A 26406-nucleotide genomic window follows, 5' to 3' on the forward strand; every position below is an offset into this window, starting at 1 on the left:
TCAAATAAGAACATTAAAAATCATTAAAACAGTAAGGAAAAAACAAATTGAAAACCCGCCTTAACTGATTAGGTTGCCTATCCTGGTCTTCTCACCACATCTACCCTCTCCTGCTCCTGAACGATCACGGACAGCTCCTCAAAGGCAGGGTTAAGATTTCTTGTTCCTCAATGCCTGCTTTGTGACAGGAGCAGCACTGCTTCAGGATTCAAGGGAAAGAATGAAAGGACTCTAAGCTCTAAAGCAAGGCTGTGGGGAAAGCAAATGTACGCTATGCCTTTCTTCCTTCCCCGTGGATAATCGAAAGAGAACTGTAAACCTGCTTCCTTCCACCATGACAAGAGGTGACTGCTTTTACCCGTATGTACCGGAAATTTGGCTATTTACCTTCTTAATTTTTTGGAAAATGTCATGAATTGCCCTGGGTATTACTCCCAAATAATCTTTTGAACCCATCATGGTATATGTTTTTCCTGAAGCAGTCTGCCCATAGGCAAATACAGTACCTGGGGACACAAAAACACACACACACAAAGATTGAAAAAGCATCGAGAGTATGTAAAACTATCAATACCGTTGAACACACACCCAAGACTAAATAAAACGTTTCTGCAGTGGATACAAACCATTGTAGCCTTGTATGGCAGAATCTATGATTGGTACTGTGATTTCCTCATACACATTTTTAGTAGATTCATCACTGTCAAAGACACGATCTAAAAAAAAAACCACACAAGTTAAACTAAACAAATCAACTGTGTTTTCACTTTGAATTAGTAGCTGCCCAAAGAAATAAAATTGTCAGGATATGGTATGATAAAATATTTAACTCACAATATTTTCTTCAACTTATTGGTCCTCTGAAAATACACTTCTCTATAAAGTAAAATGTGCTGGTTCTCACACAAAAAAACACAAGTCAGCTATCTTATGTGCTTTCAAGAGGCAGTGAGGCATAGTGGCTGAACCTGGGGATCTGGAATCAGACTGCCTGCAAATCCTGGTTCTGTCACTTACAAGGTATGTGACCTCGGGCAACGTGGATGATGTCTCTGTGCCTCACTTCCCTAACCTGTAAAGTGAATATATATTATCTTCCTTAAGAGAATTACTGTGAACATATGGTTAATACTTAGGAAATGCAAACTATTACTATTCTTTGAGAAATTTTAGTGTTTATAACATATCTAGCAAGAAGGCCTGGCTCAAACTAAACCAAGAAACACAGACAATTGGAAGAAAAGCACCGAGCCAAGCTGAAGTGTTACAGAGAACAGCTGGTTGGCTGGCTGCTGAGGGCTGGGGGTAGGTAGCATTTGCCATGATGAATCCACCAGTCCAGGATGTGGTCTCTCCTTTGTTGGTGCATCAAAAATGGACCACTCTCTCAGTGGTGGGCTCACATTAGAAAGCCCCCAAGAAATGGATTTGTCAGTCAGGAGGGAAATGTATCAACTGTCTTGAGAAATTCAGTGCTCACACGGCTTGCACCATGACCAACATCTGCACTTGCAGGTAGAACCCTATGGAAAACCAAAGTGCCATCTGAATGCTGCCAGGGGTCAGGAGTTCAGGGCAAGGAGAGATGGCAGGATGATTCAAATCTTAATACCAGCTGCTTTAGACAGGTAGGTGAGTCCAAACCCCTTGTGAGCATACACAGCTACTGAGAACCTGCAGCACTTGAGTCAGAATGCCTGTGTATCCCTTGTTCTTGGTTTTATCATCTCTGGAACATACTGTTCTACCTTTTAAAAATTTATGTTGATACTATCAAATAGTCCTTTACCAGGAATCATTTTCTATTCTATACATCTTTACTCTAAAGGCTTAGATATTGGCTTTCTAGCATAACACTAAGTCAACAACCTAATCACTCTCACTCCTAAGGTTGTTGAGGGGACCTTACTGTGCTTTGTGGTGCCTACGTGGCAGCATGGCAGTGTGGCTGGAACACAGATCTGACTCCTCCATTTGCTGGCTGTGTGATTTGCGTTTCAGTTCCTCATTAAAATGGGAAGGTACCTATCACATGGGCTTGTTAGGAGGATTAAATGAGTTAATATATATGAGGTGCTTAGAACAGTGTCCGGCACATGGTCAGCACTATACAGAATGTGCTAAATCAATACACAAATCAGCCTGGCCAACCTTGAGGGCCTCCAAGTCCTTTTGCCCTAGCTAGCTCTCGCTCATCCTACAGGTGCCGGGTACCTAAGCTAGTTAGATCCCCTGCTAGAAACTCCCACAAAGCCATGTCATCATAAGTGTAATTAGTAGTCTAAAGTCTTTCTTCCCACCATATGACAAGCTCCACAAAAGGGGCAGTAGGTACCCGCTGTATTCTAGCCAAGAAGGAATATCTTCACTATTTATTCTTTAAAGAGTTTTCTTGAAAATAATTGTGGAAAGAATATACCTAACTGAAAGATCTTAAAGATGACTTGACATTAAGCAACATATTTTGGGCTTACGGAGTCTTAGGCCACAAATACACTAATGAATAAGAGGAAAAATGTTAGTTTCAGTCATAAGGCATTATGACTATAACTGTGTTTTAAACATCAATTCATTATCTTACTTATCATAAAGGATGGATGAGCAATTTTTCAAATCTTCCACTGAAGCAGTTTACAGACGGCTTAGTCTTATCTTTAATGTCAAATCCAGTATTCTGGATAAGCCTTTTGTACTCTTAAAAGGAAAAGGATAATATGTTTACTTTTGATGCTATTATAAGCTTACCAAAATTGAAGGATTTACTTCCATCAACTTGATAAATAGCATTATTGTCAGTTTTCCAGTAAACTTGCGTATCTTCTCCAAGAGCTTCTTCTCTAAAAGAATAAAAACAGTGCATTTTATAACTAGTTTTGAAGTCTGTTATATGAAAGATAATTTAAAAGATTTCGTCTTCTGAAGAATATTTTAAAGGATGGTAATGACCTATACTATAATTGGGAGAAATGTGGAAAGTCCACCTTTAAGGGGTCACCACTTTTCAATGGGGCTTCCCTGACCTCCTGCCCTCTCACCGGAGCGTCCCTGGGAAGGTCTTCACGCCCTTCCCCCACCCAGCACTGTATGCTGAAAAGATACATTCAAACGCAACTCCGATTATCCTTCTTGCTTAACATCTTTCAAAACCATCCGAAATCCTCAACACACGGCACGTGAGACTTCGATCATGTTTATTTCTCTCTTCAACCTTTGCTTCCTCTGACTTCCTATATACACCCTAACTCAAGACAAATCAACTATCTGAAGGTTCCCCCAAGAGAAGAGATTTAATCCCTCTGTGCCTGGAATACCCCGACTTCCGTTTCCATCAAGTAACGTAACTATTCTTTCTCCCTGAAAAGTGTCAGGACTTTCCTGACACCAGCCCTGCCCGTCTCCCACGCCGTCATCTCGCTGTGGGGCTAATGACCCCTCCGGCACACTCCCCACCTGCCCGTCACAGCACCTGTCACAGTGTCGTGATGGTTTTGTTCCGGAGCTGTCTTCTAACGCATTAGATAATGAGCTCCTAGACAAGAGGGAAGTCCTCGTCTTGATATTCCCCTTTATTTAACACAGTAACATTTAACACATATTTCTCAAATGCAAAAATGTGTTAGTATTCTGAGGGAGGAGCAGAGACTAGAGAAGCAAACAGACATCATTTCTTGCCCTTCCTGCTCTCTCTATAGGGTTCATGACCTCTGTGTCTCCTCCTCTAGAATGTAAGATCCACGGAGCAACGACGGTAGTGTCTACACTGTACCAAAAGGAAAGAATTCCAAATGGGCGAATATCAGGCTCGCAGCGTCCTGAACGCTGAGCCAGCCGCCGCCGGAGCGAAGCCTGGGCGCAGCGAGCAGCCTGGGCCTCGCGCCCCGGGACACCGGGCGGCCGGGCCAGCGGCCAGAGCGCAGGGAGCCGGCTGCGCAGCGTCGAGAGAAGCCCCGGCCGGCCCGTCTCTCGCCCGGGCCGGGACCGCGCACCAAGGGCGAGCGGCCGAGCTGCCGACGGCCTACCTGCTGTTGAGCGGCCGCAGGCGCACGCACACGGCCACCGCCGCCTCCTCCGCCATCCCGCCGAGCGCCGGCCGGCTAGACGCCCGCGCCGCCTTAAAGGTCAAAATTTCCGCGACGCCGCGTCTGATTGGGCGGCGGCCCCGTGGCGTCACGCGTCGTCCCCTGCGTCCCCGGACGCTCGCCGCGGGGGAGGCGCGTTTCCAGCGTCTGGAGCAGAGGCGGCCACGGGGCGCGGAGGGCGGCTGTCCTGGCGGCAGCGGAGACGACGGCCGTCTGCTGGAAGCCTCTGGAGGGCGGGCAGCTGGTACGAACGCCGTCCTTCGCCCACCCTTGAAGACTTCGCAATCGGTGGGAAAACACGGCAGAGAAATTTTTTTCCACAATCAAAAGAGAATTACCACCTTTAAACAGTCATACTTTTTCCTGTTTTAATCTAAAAACCTTTAAAACGACAAGAGTTGAAAGTTACTACCCAGCCCAGAAACAAAAGAATCTTGTGCTCCTTAGAAACTGTGAGTTTTAGGTTTTTCCTCTTTCTTTTTGTTTGAACTCCTGTTCCCATTGGCTGTAAGTTCCTAAAAGGTTGACTTAGGAAAAGAATTATTGAAGAGTGGAAAAACTCACTTAGTAATGAGCTCAAACTTTTATTAGCGAAAGTGGAAAAGTGATTCTGAATTCTTTCCCAGAAATAGTGCTTGGTTTTCCTTTGTTTTAAATATGTATCCCAGTAAAGTATTAACATTTTCTTTAGGCAATTTCATTTCCTTTCAGTCCTTTTCTTAGTTGATTTAAGAAGCATCAAGAATTATCTCCTTTCTCTCACCAAAAACATGACCTGCAGTTGCTAATAATTGTTCGTTGTTTAGGAGTAGAAAACACTATTGATTTAATAAAACTATTTTGGAAGGTAATTCGGCAATATCAAAAAATGGAAGGCGCATGTACCCTTTATGCGAGCAATTCTGCTTTTAAGAATGTATACATATATTTGAATGACTGTGCAAGGACATGTATATCAGGCTATCAGTTGCGGCATTGTTGACAGTAGCAAATGACTGAAAACACATTAAATGCCAATAAATATGTTAAGTGGTTGACATTGTCAAGGAAAATAATCCATAATCAATCTATAAATGAAAATTTGGGTGAGTTTATTCTGAGCTTAAATCTGAGGATTATAACCCAGGGCCTTTCTTCCCAAAGGAAGAAAGGGCACCAAAGAAGTGGGGTGCACAGAGTGGTTATATACCCCCAGAGAGGATGTTTCACATAGGATTGAAATGTCCCTTTTACCGTAGTCGCGAGACTGCTCTGTCCGCACAGCGATTGATGGAAACAGCAGGTAGGTCTTCTGTCTCAGTGAACGCAGCAGGGTGGCAGTCTGTTGTCTCCAGCTGAGTGGTCACAGGTGAGCTGGGTGGTCAAAGGTGAGTGCAGCAATCAGTTCCTAGCCTAAGGAAAGATGCTTATCCCTAAGGAAATGCCAATGTGGGGGGAAGTTGCACCTTTATCTCGAGGGCCTTTGTTCTTGCCACAGGAAATGTCTAAGCAGATATGCAATGCGTGCTCAACAGCCACAGTCAGGCCCTTTTGGAAAAAACAAGGTCAGGCCGAATTAGGTTTATACCAAATGGCTTGCTCATATACTCCAATATATCCTATTGCTTGCCATTTTTATTTGTCAAACACAAGCTGGGAATGTAGTCTCGCTTTCTGGTTGGAAAGAGGAGAGTGGATTTTGGTGGACTGCCATCAGCCTCTGCAACACTCTGACTACCTTAGATTTTCTCTGTAACCTAGGTTGCTTTTCCCTTCCTCTCATACATCTGTATTCTATTTGACACTCATCCATACTCAATTTTAGCAAGTTTCTTTTTTTATGAAGATGTCATAGACTTATTGAAGCTGAAAGGAACCTTAGAAATATTCTCATACAATTTTCTCATTTTGTGGATGGGACAATGGTGAATTACAAGATAAATGATTTTCTAGTGTGGCATAGCTTATAAATGGTGGAGTTGGACTGACCCAAGCCAGTACAGTTTCCATCTGCCACTGAACTCCTGTGTAACCATGACTAAAAGGAAAGGGACACTATGTCTGTAATCATTGCAGATAATTGTTGCAAGATTAAAGACTTGTGCTTTTGAAATTAAACACTGTTTATCTATTAAACAAAAATTACTCCTGTTGAAGGGGATGGAATGATATAAATATACATTGCAATTAATTTTATATGAAATTCATAAAGTAAGTGAGCACAGGTAAGTATTTCAAATTCATGTATATTTGTAATACCAGGAGCTCTCTGACCCCTAAAATTTGCACCATAATCAAGAACTGCCAAACACTATGTGAGGCCATGCCTCCCTCTGGAAGGACCACGGTGCCCTCTGCAGCTTTAGCAGAAATGAATACAGTTTGGGGGAAAAAATAATGAGAACACCAACATGCAAGTATGTGCAATTAACATGCCTCAGAAATTCACTTTACCTTCTTGAATTGAATGAAGATATTTATGTAAAGATCATATTTTAAGCAAAGTATACTACAGCCTGTATAGCAGGTACCTATTTATATAAAAAGATATGCAATACAGAAAAAGATACATATAGGTCCATATCTACAGATTAATTTGAGGGTAACACTCTAGGAAATGGCACAGTTGCCTTTGGCGAGACAAACTGGCACTCAGGGATCAGATGTGGGAATATTTACTTTTCACTGTGCTTCTTCTTGTACTACTTAAATTTTTTATCATATGCATGTATTAATCTTTCAGGCAAGAAAAAAGTTAATCAACAAAAATTTTAATTACCACTTAGAGCAATAGCTTGCATCCAAATTTCAAGCCTCCCTCTCCAGAAGTTCCATAACTGAAGTTCTTTAATCTGTTCAAAACAAGACAACAGGCCCAAAATGGAGTCACTTATACTAAGCCCCACGTCATCAAACCAAGACTTAACTTAATTACAGGTTCAGCTTTCCCAGAGAAGGAACTTTACACCAGTCAACCAGGAATCACCCCACCAGCACTAGTTAGGTAATCTGCCTGATAGGCCCCTTCCATCCTCTAAAGGAAAGTGACTTTTCAATAACTAATTTGCTTGCCTAGTATAACTTCCTTGTCCCCACTCCCTTCAGCCTATAAAGGTTTTTCATCTTGTACAGCCCCTCGGGGCTCCTTTCTACGTGCTACATTGGATGCTGCCCAATTCAAATTGATTTTTGCTCAAATAAACTCTTAAAATTTTTAAGTATCCCTAAGTTTGTCTTTTAACAGTTCTGTACCTGTTGACAGTCCTGGTGTTAAATGAGGGAACTGAGGGAGACCCTGAAGGTGCCTGCCCCCGAGAAATGAGCAACCAGGTGGGTGTGTGTGGAGCCCCTTGAGCTCACTGCTTTCTCGCTGCCTCTGGAGGTGGTTGTTAAGTCCTTCTGGGATCCTAGCTCTGCAGCTCTTGCTTTATGAGTTTTCAAACTTTATTTGAACATTTCTTTTTCCAGACTGGGTCTGGAAACTGACGGGAGTCAGATTGGGTCCGACTTACAAGCTGGGCGGTACAGGGGCGGGGGAGGGGGTGGCTGGCCCTGTTGTCCAGTGGTTGGGTTCACGCCTCCGCTTTGGCAGCCCAGGGTTTCTCGGTTCTGATCCTGGGCACGGCGGTGGCACTGCTGGTAGGGCCATGCTGAGGCGGCGTCCCACATGCCACAGCTGGGGGGACCTGCAGCTGAAGGTATAAAGTATGTACCGGGGGGCTTTGGGAAGAAAAAGGGAAAATAAAATCTAAAAAAAAAAAAACCTGGGCTGGGTCTGGGTCTGGACTGGACGTGACTTAAGCTGGACTGGGTCCAGTGTGAGGCCTTGAGTGGATAAAATTTTCTTTCAAGGATGGGCAAGTAAGTTAACCTTACCAAAGACAGTCTTGAATTATAGTGGCCATGGTGGAGAACTTTTAACCTAGCTAAGATTATCCATTTAGAAGATGCCCTGGTGAAAAAGGGGTCTCAGCCAAACACAAAACACGAAGAGGGAAAATTATTTTTCCTCCTCTACTGTGTCTGGTACCAGGATGAAGCCTGCTGGGACACCCCACTCGCTCCAGAGCCTGCAGACAGGATCCAGGAAAACTGGTAGAAGCTGCCAAAGGGTGAGAATTCTTACCAAAGTCACCCTCCAGATCTCTATCTGTGGTGCCTGGTTGAGAGAGGAAGGTAAAATTTCACATTATTCCTTCTATTCCAAACTCAGATTGGCAGGACAAAACATTTGTAAGAATTAGATCTTGACTGAAAGTATGAATCTGCTTTCAGGTACCCATTGGTTGTTGATCCTTTCCCTCCTAGGGATAACTATTGCCTTATTGTTTGTCTCCTTTAGTGGCCAAAGAAATTGGCCTGGCAATCATCGGGTTGTGGACCCCTACAATAAGGCAAGACAGAAATGTAGGTTGCACTCCATCTGCAGCTAGATATGGCTGGATAGAAATATGGGTTGCACCCCATCTGCAGCTAGATATGGCTGGACAGAAATGTGGGTTGCACCCCATCTGCAGCTGGACATGGCTGGACAGAAATGTGGGTTGCACTCCACTTGCAGCTGGGATTCTACCCACTGTTGCCAGCTCTCAGGGGAATTATTTCTTTCTTGCTTTGATTATCTTGGAGAGTGGCTCTGGATCCTGAGAAGGTAGTATCTTTTTTTCCTCTTTGAGGACACCTCTTGTGTCCATGGAGTTGTTCAGTACTGCCAGGAATATTCACTATTTGCCCTGGCTGAAATCTGACAAGATATTCAAAAGGATTTTTTTAAGTATCTCTATGGTCAAAAGTTGGCCCAATAAGAAGCTGATATTTAGAGCCTGATAGAAAACAATTTTTTAGGCCTTCTCCCCTAAGCTAGAATGAAACTATATACCCAGAGGGAAAGAAGAACATTCTGAAATCTTTGTGGAAGAATTTACTAAAATATTCCAAAGGCACACAGCTCTAACTCTAGAACATAGGGATCTTTTGTTTTCCATCTTAGTTGATGATCTTCTCCCTGATATAAAGAAGCAAACTGAGGATAATGTGCTTGGTAGATGGGGTCCCTCCTTGATATTAATCTGGTTGCAATCCCATTCTCTGAGAAATTAAAAACAACCATACTTGTCTTACAAATTGAGTCTTTACAAGAACAGAAATGTGGATCTAGAAACAATTCAAAGCCCATCTCTCTTTTTTACCAATCCAAAACCTCCGATATTCATCTCAGAAGACTTGCAGATATTCTAAAGGATCTGGGCTTCAGAAACAAAAGTCCTTCTAAGTGGAACTTGTATTCTTTCTCTGTGCCTTTTGAAATGTAAATATTCTACCTGGTCTTCTCTAGGAACCAAGGTCATTCATATCAGAAGAAAGAAAAAGAAAAGGCAATTTTGAAAACTAGGCTTATTGAAAATCTCTTCCACAAATAATAGTAAAAAGCTTTAGCCATCTGAGCAGTTAATTTACTCCCTCTGCCAGAAACACAACTTGGATGAAACTGATTTTTTATAAACTAGTGAGTCTTGCATTACCATACCTGTCTCTCAGCTAAAATTTTAAAATAAAAGCTAGGAGATCTTTGTTTGATCTGTTTGCGTGTTTATGTTTGTCTATGTATGTATGTTATAAATCTGTATTTTTTCTACCTCCAGATGGTATTAATGAGGGTTTTAGGCTGGTTAATTTTAAAACTGAAGATGAGAAGCAGGCTCCGAGGAGCAGGAGAGGAGTTTGCTTGCTCTTTGTTGGGAAACATTTACATTTGTAAGGGAAACCTCCATCTGTAAAGATGCCTCCTCTCTGTGTCAGGAAGAAGGCAGGATGGCCTTATCTCTGGGAACTCTTAATGGGGAAGGCAAGGACTTAAGTTGGTTACTGTTTGGCAACCTCATGTAACTGATTTAGGGTGGTGGCTTCTGGCCTTTACTGAATCCGATTTGATTCTTATCTAAAAGTTGTGGGACCACCCAATGGCCAGACCCCACCTGCACTGATAACATTTTAACTTTTTTACATGTTCTTTCCTTTGTCTTGTAAAGAGATGGCTCACATACCTATGCCTTAAATTTAGCCTTACTCTCCACCCATGTTTGTAGCAGAAGTGGCAGCAGCAGCTCCTCTTGCCCATGGGTCCTGTCCCCACACAGCAGCTCTGACTGCCCATGGATCCTGTCCCCATGCTATTCCACACTATTCTCTAAATAAAAGAACACTACTGCCAGACCTTGAGAATCCAAGAAATCTTTCTTTCGACTCCTCGGCTCACCAACCCCGCATCGGTATTGCCAAAATTAATTTGTAAAGAGCTCTATTTAGTTGGCTTAAAGGCAAACAAGAGTTTATATAAATCAAGTGTACTCTCAAAAATATAGAAACTAACCCAAATGTTTTTCAATTTCATGTGATCTAGAATAATCTTCAGTAAATAAAAGCTAGTTTAAGTTTTTTGGTTTAATTAAAACAGGCATGTCTTGAGAGTTATCAGCATTAAATATAAAACTTTTATTCTACCTAGGTTTAGCAAAAGTCAAATAAGCTCATGTTCTCTCTGTTACAGAATTTGTCAGCAAGAAAGATAACTTAAGATGATGATTAGCTGTGTAATATCTTGTGATGTTTTAATGACTAATCTAAGCATAATTTTTAGGAAGCAAATGAATTAAATAAATGTAATAGATAAAAGTTTATAAGTGAACTTTTCAACAATAATTATTCTTTATAGTATATCTATTTAAAAATAGTTTCCAAAATCTTTTTTGGTAACTTGAAACCTTAAAGTTATACTGAAATATGTTAAATAATGGGTATTAATTGAACGTCTAGATCATTTCCAAATGAAATAAAATACTGAAACATTAATTACTGAACATAGGTTTATCCACTTTTGGCTTCCTTTTACAAAGTAACTAAAGATATTGTGGTCTATTAGCAAGGAATGTGTCACAATGTTTTGTGCCACATTGAAAAATTCATTGTGAGGAAGATAAACTTCCAGAAATTATGAAATGTGTTTACAAATTTGCCGACTCACAGAATGCTTGTGTAATAGTCCACAATTGCTTACTTCTTAGTTATCACTAGGAATAAAGGATTCTAAGGGCCAAGAATTCTAATAAATACATTTAATTAAAACTATTTAGAAATAACAAGAGTGGAAGAAAACAATGCATATGAAAAGTAGGTAAGGAAAGCAAAATGACTGATTGTTCCAGAACGAGAAAGAGGAAACAGCATAGGATAAAATCTGAATGGATATCAAAAGCTATAGGTTTGTAGAAAAAGGAATCTTGGGAAAGAAATTTTATGTGTTCGGCATGGATTTATTTAAGTTTTTTAACAATGAATTTTAATATCAAAAGTGCACTGGTGCAAAACTAGAATTTGGTTTCACTCTGTTAAGAGAACAAAGTTTTCTTAGACTATGGTCTGCCCTTGATAAGAGGTTGTGAAAGTTTTTGTTTTTTGGGGTTTTTTTGTTTGTTTGTTTGTTTTACCTTTTGGTTAAATCTAACTGGAAAGCTTGAAAGCAAAGATTTTGTGTCTTACCAAAATGATTTACTGTGCTTCACATTGTCTTTATTAGGTTTTTGATTACTTAAGAAAACCCAATCTTCTCAATATTAAAAAAGCTAAGTTTTGTTTACAACTATGTAACCTTCTGTATTAGACTTTAAATTTTTCTATTGTCACTTTGGTTAAATGGATAATGAAGTGTTATTTCATAATGGTTTGTGATCCCAAGTCAATGGTTCAAACTTTTAGATGTTTTGACAACTTCCCCAAATCAGACTCTAAGTGGAATCTTTTTGAATGCAACATAACTTTAAAATTTCTCAGATGGCCCCTGGAAAAATCTCAAAAGATTTGTCTTTCACTTTGTAAAAGAGAGATATTAAACTAATAGGCTTATTTGGTATGTTAAATTACAGCAGAAGAGGGGCTGGCCCCGTGGCCGAGTGGTTAAGTTCGCGCGCTCTGCTGCAGGCAGCCCAGTGTTTCGTTGGTTCGAATCCTGGGCGCGGACATGGCACTGCTCATCAGACCACGCTGAGGCAGCGTCCCACATGCCACAACTAGAAGAACCCACAACGAAGAATATACAACTATGTACCGGGGGGCTTTGGGGAGAAAAAGGAAATAATAAAATCTTTAAAAAAAAAAATTACAGCAGAAGCATTGTCAAATAACTGATGATAAACACTCTTAGATTATATTCGTATGACACATGTTATTAATATGTGTTCTAGAAGCCATATGAAATTCCTAAAAATCTGATATGTCCTGGTATAATGTTATCAGTTGTAATTCCACTAATTGTCTTAAAATGTCGTAGGTCACAGACATAACAAAATTTCCTTGTCAATTCCATTATAATGAACTCTGATCAGATCTTTAACCATGGGGATTTTTAAGTCTTTTGTCATTTCCAAACAGATATTATTTTACTCTAATGCTTTTGCAAAAGGAAGATTCATGGAAAGGACCCTACCAAGTACTCTTGGACCATGACTCTGCTGCCAAATTACAAAGTGTCAAAACTTGGGTGCACATTTCACAACCGAAGAAAGCTCCACCTGACATCTGGTCCTGTGCAAATGCTGGAGACATCGAAATCAAATTAAGTAGGAAGAGCAGTGGCCAACATCGAGGTAGATGCTTCCTCCCAAGATGTCAGATCGAGAACGTCTCTTTCCAGTCCTCCTCCCCTCTCTGACCTTCCTTTTCCTAATTTTTACACCATGAATGTCTTTATTTTTGTTGTTGCGGTTGTTCACGTTTTGTCTTGCTCTGGCCTGGAAAGATAATATCATTGTTCACACATCTCAGGCCACTGCAGAGGAGGGTACTCCCACCTCAACATGGCTGTTGGATTTGCCACAGTGGTGTTGACCCTGCCCTCACAAACTTCTCCCTGATTTCCAATGCCTCCATTTCTCGGGACAATCTGACTCCTTTCTCTATCATGCCAGACTCTCCAAACCTGGGGGTCCATTTACCCGCTTCTGGTTAACAGCTCCAAACCCAGGGGACCTTGCTTCTAGGCTCTGTACAAAGAAAGGGACACAAGATAAAGGCAACCAGAATAAAACCACCCATGCAGTCTACAGTCCCTTAAGTTTTACTCACCTCCATGGCTGTCAACTTTCTAGTCCTGAGCCACAGACAAAAATTGGAATTGCCAGGAGGCATCCATGATTTAAAAAGTTCACTTCCTTCAGCAGATCTCTACTCCCCTGGCTAGGAGTAAGTGCAAATGAGGCTATGTTCAGGAAGCTCTCCTTAACTCTTGAAGATATTGCAATCCAGTCTAAATTAGATGATGCTTGATTCAAATCAATTTTTGCTCAAATAAACTAAAAAATGTTAATGTGCCTCAGTTTATCTTTTAACAAATATCTTTGCCTTCCCTGACCACTCAATTTAAATTAAAGTATAGCTTCCTGAACTCTGTATTATCTCATTAGATACAGCATAGTATCTTCGCAATTTAGCTATGAAAAATTTGTCTATATTAGCCCACAGCTGATTAACCAAAACAAAACAAACGACACAGAAACAAACTCTTAGAAGCAGACAACAGATTAGTGATTATCAGAGGGGAAGGATGTGGGGGCAAAATGGGCAAAGGGGGTCAATTATATGGTGATGAATGGAAACTACACTTTTGGTGGTGAGCACGCTGTAGTATATACAGATGTGAAATTATTATGTTGTACACCTGAAACCTATACAATGTTATAAACCAATGTTATCGCAATAAAAAAGAATAAAAGTGGTGAGAGTGGGCATCCTTGTCTTGTTCCTTTTCTTAAAAGGATATCTTTCAGTTTTCACCATTGGGTATGATGTTAGCTGTGGGTTTGTCATATATGGTCTTTATTATGTTGAGGTACTTCCTTCTGTACCCATTTTATTCAGAATTTTTTTTTATCATAAATGGATGCTGAATCTTGTCAAATGTTTTCTCTGCATCTGTTGAGATGATCAAGGACTTTTATCCCTTAATTTATTAATGTGGTCTTTCATGTTGATTGATCTGCAGATTTTGAACCATCCCTGCATTCCTGGAATAAATCCCACTTGATTGAGCTGTATGATCCTTTTAATGTATTGTTGTATTCAGTTTGCTAATATTTTGGTAAGAATTTTTGCATGTATGTTCATCAGAGATACTGGCCTGTAATATTCTTTTTTGGTGGTGTCCCTGTCTGGTTTTGGTTTCAGGGTAATGTTGGCCTTTAAAATGAGTTAGGAAGCATTCCCTCCTCCTCAATTTTTTGGAAGAGTTTGAGAAGGATAAGCATTAAATCTTCCATGAATGTTTGGTAGAATTTACCAGTGAAGCCATCTGGTCCTGGACTTTTATTTTTTGTGAAGTTTTTCATTACCGTTTCAGTTTCCTTACTGGTGTTCTGTTTATTCAGATTTTCTATTTTTTTCATAGTTCAGTCACAGAAGGTTGTATGGTCCAAGAATTTATCCATTTCTTCTAGATTTTCTAATTTGTTGGTGTATAGCCATTTGTAGTAGTCTCTTATGATCACTTCTATTTCTGTGGTATCAGTTACGGCTTCTCTTATTTCTGTTTTTATGTATTTGAGTCTTCTTTTCTTCTTAGTGAGTCTAGCTAAAAGTTTGTCAGTTTAGTTTATATTTTCAGAGAACCAACTCTTAATTTCACTGATTTTTTTAGTCTCTATTTCATTTATTTCCCCTGTGATTGTTATTATTTCCTTCCTTCTGCTGATTTTGGACTTGACTTGTTCTTCTTTTTCTACTTCCTTTAGGTGTAAGGTTAGACTGTTTATTTGAGATTTTTCATGTTTCTTGAGGTAGGTCCCTTTTTGCTGTAACCTACCCTCTTAGTACTGCTTTTGCTGCATCCCATAAATTTGGTATGTCTTATTTTCATTTTCACTTGTCTCTCTGTATTTTTTTATTTCTCCTTTGATTTCATCATTGACCCAATAGTTGTTCAGTAGGATGTTTGGTCTCCTCATTTTTGTGATTTTTTTCAGTTTTCTTCTTGTAGTTGATTTCTAGTTTCATACTGTTGTGGTCAGAAAAACTGTGGCTTGGTATTATTTCAATCTTTTAAAATTTATTGAGACTTGTTTTGTCTCCCAACATATGTTTTATCCTTGAGAATTTTCCATGTGCACTTGAGAAGGATGCATATTCTGTTCCTTTTGGATGCAATGTTCTGTATATATTTATTAAGTCTATCTGGTCCAATGTGTCATTTAAGGCCAATGTTTCCTTGTTGACTCGCTACCTGGATGACCTATCCATTGATGCTAGTGGGGTATTAAAGAACCCTACTATTATATTGCTTTCAATTTCTCCCTTTAGTTCTGTCAATAGTTGTTTTATATATTTTGGTGCTCTCCCATTGAGTGCATAAATATTAATTAACGTTATATCTTCTTGAAGGAGTCTCCTTTATCACTATGTAATGTCCATCTTTGTCTCTTGTTACCTTTTTTAGCTTCAAGTCTATTTTGTCTGAAATAAGTATGGCTACACCTGCTTTCTTTTGGTTGCAATTTGCTTGGAGTATCTTCTTCCATTCCTTCATTTTGAGTTTATGCTTGTCTTTAGAGCTGAGATGGGTCTCCTGGAGGCAGCATATTGTTGGGTCTTGTTTTTTAATCCATCTAGCCACTCTTTGCCTTTTGATTGTGAATTCAATCTATTTACATTTAGGGTGATTATTGCTATATGAGGACTTACTACTGCTATTTTATCTTTTGTGTTCTGGTTGTTCTATATTTCCATTGTTTCTTTTCCCTTATGTTTCTGCTTGCCATTTTAGTTTGGTGGTTTTTTTGTGATGTGTTTCTCAGTTTCTCCTTTTGTTTGTATTTGTGTGTCTGCTCTAGATTTTTGTTTTGTGGTTACCATGAGGTTGTATACAATGTCTCAGAGATAAAATAGTCTTTTATCTGTTGATAACATCATATCTTGATTTGCCTATACAGGTTTTCCTCCTCCCCTTTTATGTTTTTGTTGTCTCAAATTATCTCTTTTTATGTTGTGAGTTCATTACCATATTGAAGTAGCTTTAGTTATTTTTAATGGTTTTTTCTCCTTTAACTTTTATGCTACAATTAAGTGTTTAACACCCTATTCTGTAATAGCTTTGAAATTACCTGGTTCTCTCTATTTATCACCTTACTCAAAGTTTTACCTTTGCCTTTTCATTTCTGGTAGTAAAGCTCCTTTCAACAGTTCTTGTAAGGCAGGTCTAGTGGTGGTGAACTCTTTCAGCTTTCATTTGTCTGGAAAAGTCTTTATTTCTTCTTTATACCTGAAGGATAATTTTTCTGGATAGAGTATTCTTAGCTGACAGTTTTTATCTTTCAATATTTTGAATATATTGTTCCACTCTTTCTTGGCCTGTAGAGTTTCTGCTGAGAAATCTGATAGCCTAATGGGGGTTCCTCTGTAGGTTACTGTCTTTTCCTTGGCTGTCTTTAAAATTCTTTCTTTGTCCCTGTCTTTTGATAGTTTTAATATAACATGTCTTGGAGACAGTCCTTTTGTGTTGAGATATTTAAGTGTTCTATTAGCTTCACATACTTATATATCCAGTTCTTTCCCTAGGTTTGGGAAGTTCTCAGCTATTACTTCTTTTTTTTTTCCAAAGGTTTTACTTTTTTCCTTTTTCTCTCCAAAGCCACGTGGTACATAGTTGTGTATTTCTAGTTGTAGGTCCTTCCAGCTGTGGCATGTGGGATGTCGCCCCAGCGTGGCCCAATGAGTGGCACAATGTCCGTGCCCAGGATCCGAACCAGCGAAACCCCAGGTTGCTGAAGCAGAGTGCGTGAACACAACCACTCAGCCATGGGGCTGGCCCTTCAGCTATTATTTCTTTAAGTAGGCTTTCTGCTCCCTTCTCCCTCTCTTCTCCTTCTGGGATACCCCTTATCCTTATGTTGCTTTTTCTAATAGAGTTGGATATTTCTCATAGAATTTCTTCACTTTTAAAAAATCTTAGTTCTCTCTCCTCTTCTACCTGCATCATTTCTAAGTTCTATTTTCAACGTCTCTAATTTTCCCTTCCACATGGTCTGCTCTATTTCCAGTGTTGTCTACTGTCTTTTTCATCTCATTTTTTGAGTTCTTCCACTCCAGAATTTCTGCTTGGTTCTTTTTTAGAATTTCAATCTCTTTGATGAAGTACTCCTTCTGTTTATTAATTTTATTTCTGAGTTCATTGAACTGTCTTTCTGAGTTTTCTTCTAGTTCATTGAATTTCTTTATGACAGCTATTCAGAATTCTCTGTTGGTTAAATTACAATCTTCCATAACTTCAAGTTTGCTTTCTGGAGAATTGTCATTTTCTTTTTGTAATAACATGTCACCATAATTTTTCATGGTGCTTGAGGAGTTTTTCCTCTGCTGGTGCATTTGTAATAGTGAGTATCTTGCTTATTCAGGTAATGCTTTGTTCACTTTGATTCTGAGCTGCTTCTGGTTGTATTTGAGAACCGGTACTTTCACCCTCCACTGCCTCTGTTAGCAGTGTCCTTGGTGCCCTTGTTGTGCTGCTTGTGCCTCCGATGTTGCTGGTGGCTTGTTGCTGCTGGTGTCTTAGCAGTAGCAGGCATCACCACCAAGGTCCAGGCTGGCGTGTCCCTCTGCTGCTTCCAGTGTTACCTGGTTTGTGGGTTCTCCCCTGCAATGGGGGCAGGGAGAGAATGAGGCAGGAGCTGGGGACCACTTCTGCCACATCTGAAGTTGTTGGGTCCAGAGGTGCTACTGCCACAGGTGAGGGGCCAGGGTTCAGGCACTGCTCTAGCTGGAGGGGACTGGAGTCACAGGCTCCACTGCCATTTCTACCTGGCTCTTTGCAGATTCATGTGCCACTGTGACTAGGGGGGCTGGAGTCACTCGTGCTGCCTCTACTGCTGTTCCTGGGTTTTCTAGGGGTGCTGGCACCACCACTACTGGGGGTTCTGGGTTTGCAGGCATCATCGCCACTTCAAGTGGGCTGGGGTCACAGGTGCCACCACCAAGGGTAGGTCTATTTTCTAACTCAGTCCTCCTCTCCAAAGGAAACTAGGTGTATTCTATGTATCTTTCCAGAAATTACATCAATACAAATTTATTGAGTGATTGAATAAGCAAAATTTTTAATTGAATGTTTACCATACCCCAAGAGTCTTTCTAAGTGCATGGAATAAGGAGTAAACAAAAACTATGTCTTTAACCTCATACAGGTGACACTCTAGTGGGAGGAGACAGATAATATATACACAAATAAATACATAGATATTATGTCTGAAAGTTATAATTTTTTAAAAGAAAAAGAAGAGTAAAAAAACAGAAGTGGCAGACAAGAGAGTTGCTATTTTGTACTGAGTTCTGAGAAGGTGACATCTGAGTAGATACCAGAATTAAATGGAAGAAAAAAATTATGGCTATCTCAGGTAAGGGCCTAACAGGCAGAGAATAGTCAGTGCAAATCCTTTAATTAAGAGGGAGCCTGTCGGGCCAGCCCTGATGGCCTAGTGGTTAAAGTTCAGCATGCTCCACTTCAGCAGCCTGGGTTCGGTTCCTACGTGTGGAACCACACCAGTCATCTGTCAGTGGCCATGTTTGGTGGTGGCTCATATAAAAAAAGAGGAAGATTGGCAACAGATGTTAGTTCAGGGTGAATCTTCCTCAGCAAAAAGAGAAGGAGACTGACTAGTATTCAAGAAAGTGCCAAGAGACCTGATGTGGCTGGAGTGGAGAGAACAAAAGGGAGAGTGGAGGTAAGGCCAGGGGGTAACAAGGGGCAGGGTTATGGTGAGGCTCGGGCGACAGTGAGACTGTGGGTTTATTCTGAGAAAAATTGGGATGGGTGGTCCTGGGCATCTTGAGAGAGGATTAACATGACCTAACTTTCATTGTTAAAGGATCATTCAAACTGGTGTGGTGAGAATAGACTGGCAGTGGGGGTGGGCAAAGATGGAAACATGGAGGTGAGTTCAGAGAGAGATGATGCTGTTTGAGATCAGATGGATAGCAGAAGTTGTGATAACTGGTCATATTCTGGAATATTCTCAAGGTAGCCACAACAGAATTCTCAGGTGCTTTGAAGGTGAACTTGGAGAGAAAGAAGTTAAGCAACAGGACTCCATCGTTTGTGGCCTGGGTAACCAGAAGGTTGGACTTGCCATCAATTAAGATGTAGAGAACTGTGGATTGAGCAGGGGAAAACTGTGGATTTGAGGGGAAGATCATGAATTTAGTATCAGACATTTTTAGTTCGCAGTATCTATTAGGTATCCAAGAAGGGAGAAATTAAGACCTATTTGCTGATGTGACTGGTTTATTTGAACAGGGGAAATGATGATGCAAGAGAGAGAAGAGTATGCAGGAAGGGGTAGGATCCAGTGCACCGGTGGGGAGACTGTCAGAGTGGAAGACGGCTGTTCAACTTATTGCAAGCTAGAAGATGAGGGAAATGGGCACAGACAAGTGGGTGGGTAGACAGGCTGACAGGAGTCAGTGCAAAGTTTCTTCTGGCTGCTTCTACTTTCATAGTGAAATAGAAAGGAAAATCTTGTTGGAAGGAATTAGTGAATCCATTTTCACTCCCTTGCTTAAAATCTTCCATAGGCTTCCCTTCACCAATAGAATAACATACAAACATTTCATCATGGCCCACAAGGCCCCACAGGACCTGGCGCCATCTACCTCTCTCCACTGCCCAAAATGTTCCAGCTATGGGGGCCTTCTTCCTTCAGTGCCTCAGACACATGGCAAACTTACAAGCTTGGGTTCTTTGACTTACTTGTCCCTCTGTCTGGTAAGCCCTCTCTCCCACCTGCTAAGTTTGGCTAATTCTTATCATATAGGTCTCACCTCAAAGGTCCCCTCCCTCAGCCTTTCTTGAATACCCCATCTAAAGTGGCCTCTCTTCTCATCATGTTATTTTACTTACATGTTTATTCTGTATTGTCTGCTTCTTCCCACAAGAATGTGTTTCATAAGAAACTATCACCCTCACCCCACCTCCACCTTATCACTCTCTCTCTCCTCTGATCTGGCTTTTCCTCTTCTCACCACCACCTGATAGAGACAGAGATAGAGATAGGACTAGAGAGAGAGATTTGTGCACTATCCATCGCCCTCAGAGAATCATAGTTCTATGAGAGCAGGTGCTTTTCTATTCTATTGACCAGGTGCCTCCTGAGCCTAAAATCACATCTGGCACATAGTACGTGCTCATTAAATATTTCTTGATGAACATAATTGGAAAATTAAGTGAAAAAACATATGTAGAGCATATAACAGAGTGCCTGGCACATAGTAAATCTTCAGTAAACGTGAGTGGCTACAATGACAACATAGACAACCATGTCAACAACCATGAGCACAGTTGTGGAAGGCTGATCCTCCTCTGTGCTCTTGAACAGATTCCTTTCGGGTCATCAGAGACTTTCTTTCATTAACTGCACATCCCTTCCTCCTCTTCTCAGGCTGCTTCCTTTCAGCTAAGTATGTGCAAAGTTTTCCCACTATTTTTAAAAAACCAGTTAAAACACACTTTTTTTAACCTTATATTCTATTAGACATAGCCAAATATTTTCACAGTTTAGCAACTAAAATTGTAGTCCATACTAGCTCACAGTTTGTTAACCAAAACACTTCTTGAACAAGCAAACTCGTTTATATTTATTGTTTTTTTCTATTAACTAGTTTCTTTAAGTTGAATGAAACTACTTAATATTTGCATAGTTAAAATATTAATCATTATAAAATAGTATACTGTAGTCCCTCCTTATCTGCAGGGGACACATTCCAATACCTCCAGTGGATGCCTGAAATCACGGATGGTACCAAACCCTAAATATACTATGATTTTTCCCATACATACATACCTATGATAAAGTTTAATTTACAAGTTAGGCACAGTAAGAAATTAACAACAATAATTAATAATAAAATAGAATAATGATAACAACATATTGTAATGAAAGTTACTATTGACCTTAGCAACCTCAGCATATGACTTTTTTTCTTATTAAGTAAAGAACTTTCACCTTTCCACTTAAAGGAAACAATTTATGGCTTCTCTTTGGCATTTCCAAATTGCCAGCATCATTACTCTTGCACTTTTTTGCTATTATTAAGCAAAATAAGGGTTACTTGAACACAAGCACTGCAATACTGACAGCTGATCTGATAACCAAGATTGCTAATGTGACTAGTGGGCAGGTGGTGGGTACAGTGTGGACCCGCTAGACAAAGGGATGGCTCATTTTCGGGGGGAGGGACAGAGCAGGATGGCGTGAGATTTCATCACAACACTCAGCATGGCATACAATTTAAGACTCATTAATTGTTTATTTCTGGAATTTTCCATTTAATATTTTCAGATCGTGAGAGACCTTAAGTAACTGAAATCACAGACAGCAAAACCACGGATAAGGGGAGACTGCTATACAATAAAAGATTGATCCATTATCGAACTCTCCAAAGTAACTAGGCATATTATGTGTATCTTTCCAGAAATCATGTATGCTTATCAAGACATATAAATGTCCTTTGAAAATATCAAATACGACCCTACCGTGCATACAATTCTGCACCTTGGGTTTCTTTCAGCTAATAAAACATCTGGGATGCTTTTCTAAAGTACACATAGGAGCTATATCACTCTTTTTACTGGCTACGTAGTGTTTCATTGTATTGATAAAATGTTGACAAATAAAAATGGCAAGCAATAGGGTATATTGGAGTAAACGAGGAAGCCGTTTGGTATAAACCTAATTCGGCCTGACTTTGTTTTTTCCAAAAGGGCCTGACTGTGGCTGTTGAGCACGCATTGTATATCTGCTTGGAAGTCCCTTCACAGCTACATGGCTGCTGAGTTCAGCCAGTATATGATTTCGTGACAGGGGAGAGGCAGGCTGGGTGAAGGCCGTGAAGTGCAATGTGTGTAAAGGAGCGTACCAGGATGATCCTAAACAGCTACGGGTCAGAGCGTTTCTGCACACTGTGCTTTCCTTGAATGGATGTTATAGGTATTCACTCCCACCTCTGGTGAAATGTTTAAAAGCTCTCCTAGTAAAGTGTCCCTTCCAGCTCCTGGCAAGCTGAGCTCAGCAATAGTTTTCATTCATCACATGTCCTTGAGCCTGGGTGTAAACTGCTTGGCACTGAATTAAAAGTCACTTATCAAGAAAATCCTAAAGAGCCACAAGCAGGAGAGTTCCTTGACCATGTGACCTCATAGAATGAATATACAGATAATCTGTCTCAGCTGTAGTGAATGGTTTTAAACCTCTCCTTGGGAGTAGACTTTTCACAGCTACAGAAAGCTGAGTTCACCAGGAGCGTGCTTTCATGACAGAGGATAGGGAGCCTGAGTGAAGCCCCTGTCCTTCCATGTGTGAGAAGGCACTTAACCAGGTGATCCAAAAAAGCTACAGGCCAGAGATTTTCTGCACAGTGTCCTTTCCTTGAATGGATATGATAGCTATTCTCTCCCAGCTGTAGTGAAACTTTTGGTAGCTCTCCTAGGAACATGTCAATCCCAGCTCCTGGCAAGCTGAGCTTCTCAACAGTTTTCCTTCACTACATACAAGTGACAGCCTGTGCGTAGACTGAACTGCAATGTGTTAGAAGTCACTTTTCAATAGATGTTAAGGAGCCACAAGCAGGAGATTTTCTCCACCATGTACCCTCATTGAATGAACAGACAGTTCATCTGTCCCAGGGGCAGTGAGTGCTTTTAAATCTCTCCTTGGAAGAAGTCCCCTCACAGCTACAGGCAACTGAGATCAGCAGGGAGATGCTTCCATGACATGGGAGAGCCTGAGTGAAAGCGGTGAACTGCACTGTGTGAGCCTTACCTAGGCGATCTGAAGCAGCTAGAAGCCATGGCGATTCTGCAGAGTGCACTTTCCTCTAATGGAGCTTATAGATATTCTCTCCCAGCTGTAGAGAAATGGTTAAAAACTCTCCTGGGAGCGCCAACCCCGCGGCCGAGTGGTTAAGTTCACGTGCTCTGCTACGGTGGCCCAGGGTTTTGTTGGTTCGGATCCTGGACGCAGACATGGCACTGCTAATCAGGCCACATTGAGGCGGCGTCCCATGTGCCACAACTAGAAGGACCCACAACTAAAACATACAGCTATTTACTGGGAGGATTTGGGGAGAAAAAGCAGAAGAAAAAGAAAAGATTGGCAACTGACAAATAAAAATGGCAAGCATTAGGATATATTGGAGTATATGAGCAAGCCATTTGGTATAAACCTAATTCGGCCTGACCTTGTTTTTTCCAAAAGGGCCTGACTGTGGCTGTTGAGCACGCATTGCATATCTGCTTAGACATTTCCTGTGGCAAGAACAAAGGCCCTTGAGATAAAGGTGCAACTTCCCCCCACATTGGCATTTCCTTAGGGATAAGCATCTTTCCTTAGGCTAGGAACTGATTGCTGCACTCACCTTGGACCACCCAGCTCACCTGTGACAACCCAGCTGCAGACAACAGACTGCCACCCTGCTGCGTTCACTGAGACAGCAGACCTACCTGCTGTTTCCATCAATCGCTGTGCGGACAGAGCAGTCTCGCGACTACTGTAAAAGGGACATTTCAATCCTATGTGAAACATCCTCTCTGGGGGTATATAACCACTCTGGGCACCCCACTTCTTTGGTGCCCTTTCTTCCTTCGGGAAGAAAGGCCCCGGGCCATGGTCCTCAGATTTCAGCTCAGAATACACTGTGTCAAATTTTTACTTATAGATTGGTTATGGATTATTTTTGTCAACACAACAGCTGTTAGCTCAGGTGCCAATCTTTAAAAAGAAAAAACTCTCCTGGGAAATTTCACTTCCTGCTCCTGGCAGGCTGAGTTCAGCAATAGTCTTTCTTCCTCACATAAAAATGAGAGCCTGTGTGTAAACTTGAACAGGAACTTATCAAAAGTCACTATGAGATCATCCTAAAGAACTATAAGCAGGAGTTTTTTCTCAGCACTGTACTGGATGTTACAGATAATGTGTCCCAGCTGTAGTGGCAATTTTAAAAGAAAATTTTAAATCTCTTCTAGAAACAAAACCTTTAACACCTACCAGGAATCAGAGTTCAGCAGGAACATTCTTCTCTTTTTTTTATTTTTTATTTATTTATTTATTTTATTGTGGTAACAGTGGTTTATAGCATCATACATATTTCAGGTGTACGTTGTTATATATTTTTATTTCTGTGTAGATTACATCATGTTCACCACCCAAAGAGTAATTACAATTCATCACCACACACATGTGTCTAATGACCCCACTTGCCTTTCTCCTTCCCCACTTTCCCTCTGGTAACCACCAATCCAATCTCTGTCTCTATGCTTTTGTCTGTCGTTTTTTAAAATCTTGTACTTATAAGTGAGATCACATGGTATTTGAATTTCTCCCTCTGATATTTCACTCAGCATAATGCCCTCAAGGTCCATCCATGTTGTCACAAATGGCCGGACTTCATCATTTCTTATGGCTGAGTAGTATTCCATTCTGTATATATACCACCTCTTCTTTATCCATTCGTCCCTTGATGGGCAACTAGGTTTCTTCCAAATCTTGTCTGTTGTGTATAATTCTGTGATGAACGTAGGGGTGTGTGTATCTTTATGCCTTTGTATTTTCAAGTTTTTGGATAAATATCCAGCAGTGGAATAGCTGGATCATATAGTAGATATAGTTTTAATTTTTTGAGGCATCTCCATACTGTTTTCCATAGTGGCTGCACCAGTTTGCACTCCCACCAGCAGTGTATGAGGGTCCCCTTCTCTCCATATCTTCTTCAACACTTGTTTCCTGTCTTGTTAATTATAGCCATTCTGACAGGAGTAAGGTGATATCTTGTAGTTTTGATTTGCATTTCCCTGATAGCTAATGATATTGAACATCTTTTCATGTGCCTGTTGCCCATCTGTATATTTTCTTTGGAGAAATGTCTGTTCAGATCTTTTGCCCAGTTTTTAATTGGGTTGATAGTTTTTTTGTTGTTCAGATGTACGAATTCTTTATATTTTTTGGATATTAACCCCTTATCAGATATATGGTTTGCAAATATCTTCTCCCAGTTGTTAGGTTGTCTTTTTGTTTGGTGATGGTCTTCTTTGCTTTGCAGAAGCTTTTTAGTTTGATGTAGTCCCATTTGTTCATTTTTTCTATTGTTTCCCTTGCCTGATCATGCATGATACTTGAAAATATGCTTCTAAGACCCATGTTGAAGAGCATACTGACTGTTTTTTTCCAGAATTTTAATATTTCCAGGTCTTATGTTCAAGTCTTTAGTCCATTTTGAGTTGATTTCTGTGTATGGTTTAAGATAGTGGTCTAGTTTCATTCTTTTGCATGTTTTCCCAACATCGTTTATTAGACTTTCCTTTCTCCATTGTAGGTTCTTGTCTCCCTTGTTGAAAATTAGCTGATATAATCCATAGATGTCTGGGTATATTTATGATCTCCTGATTCTGTTCCATTGATCTGTGTGTCTGTTTGTGCCAGTACCACGCTGTTTTGGTTACTAGAGCTTTGGAGTATACTTTGAAATCAGGGAGTGTGATATTTCCAGCTTCGTTCTTTTTTTTCTCAGGATTCCAATTGCTTTGGGGTCTTTTGTTGTTCCATATAACTTTTAGGATTCTTTGATCTATTTCTATGAAAAATGTTGCTGGAACTTTGATAGGGATTGTATTGAATCAGTAGATTGCTTTAGGAAGTATGGACATTTTAACTATATTAATTCTTCCAATTCAAGAGCATGGAATATCTTTCCGTTTCTTTGTGTCTTCTTCAACTTCTTTCAACAATGTTTTCTAGTTTTCAGTGTACAGATCATTCCCCTTTTTCTTAAATTTGTTCCTAGATATTTAATTCTTCTTGTCATAATTGTAAATGGGATTATATTCTTAATTTCTCTTTCTGCTACTTTATGGTTAGTGTATAGAATTGCAACCGATTTTTCTTTGTTGATTTTATATCCTGTAAATTATATTCATTTATTATTTCTGAAAGTTTTTTAGTGAGTGCTTTAGGGTTTTCTATATATAAAATCATGTCACCAACAAATAGTGACAGTTTTACTTCTTCCTTTCCAATGTGGATCCCTTTGATTTCTTTTTCTTGCCTGATTGCCTTAGGTAAGTCTTCCAATATGATGTTAAGTAAGAGGGTGAAAGTGGACATCCTTGTCTGGTTCCTGTTCTTAGAGGGATAGATTTCAGCTTTTCTCTATTGAGAATGATATTAGCTGTGGGCTGGTCATACATGGCCTTTATTATATTGAAGTAGTTTCCTTTTATACCCATTTTATTCAAAGTTTTTATCATAAATGGATGTTGTAACTTGTCAAA

At 40.2% G+C, this 26406-nt stretch overlaps 1 pseudogene; it reads right to left on the reverse strand.

The window, feature by feature from the left end:
- Positions 1-4163, reverse strand: part of LOC123284397 (centromere-associated protein E-like) — an 84479-nt pseudogene extending 80316 nt beyond the window's left edge.
- Between the last annotated feature and the right edge of the window lie 22243 nt (positions 4164-26406).

The sequence above is a fragment of the Equus asinus genome, unplaced genomic scaffold (assembly GCF_041296235.1).
Source record: "Equus asinus isolate D_3611 breed Donkey unplaced genomic scaffold, EquAss-T2T_v2 contig_618, whole genome shotgun sequence".
Taxonomy (NCBI): domain Eukaryota; kingdom Metazoa; phylum Chordata; class Mammalia; order Perissodactyla; family Equidae; genus Equus; species Equus asinus.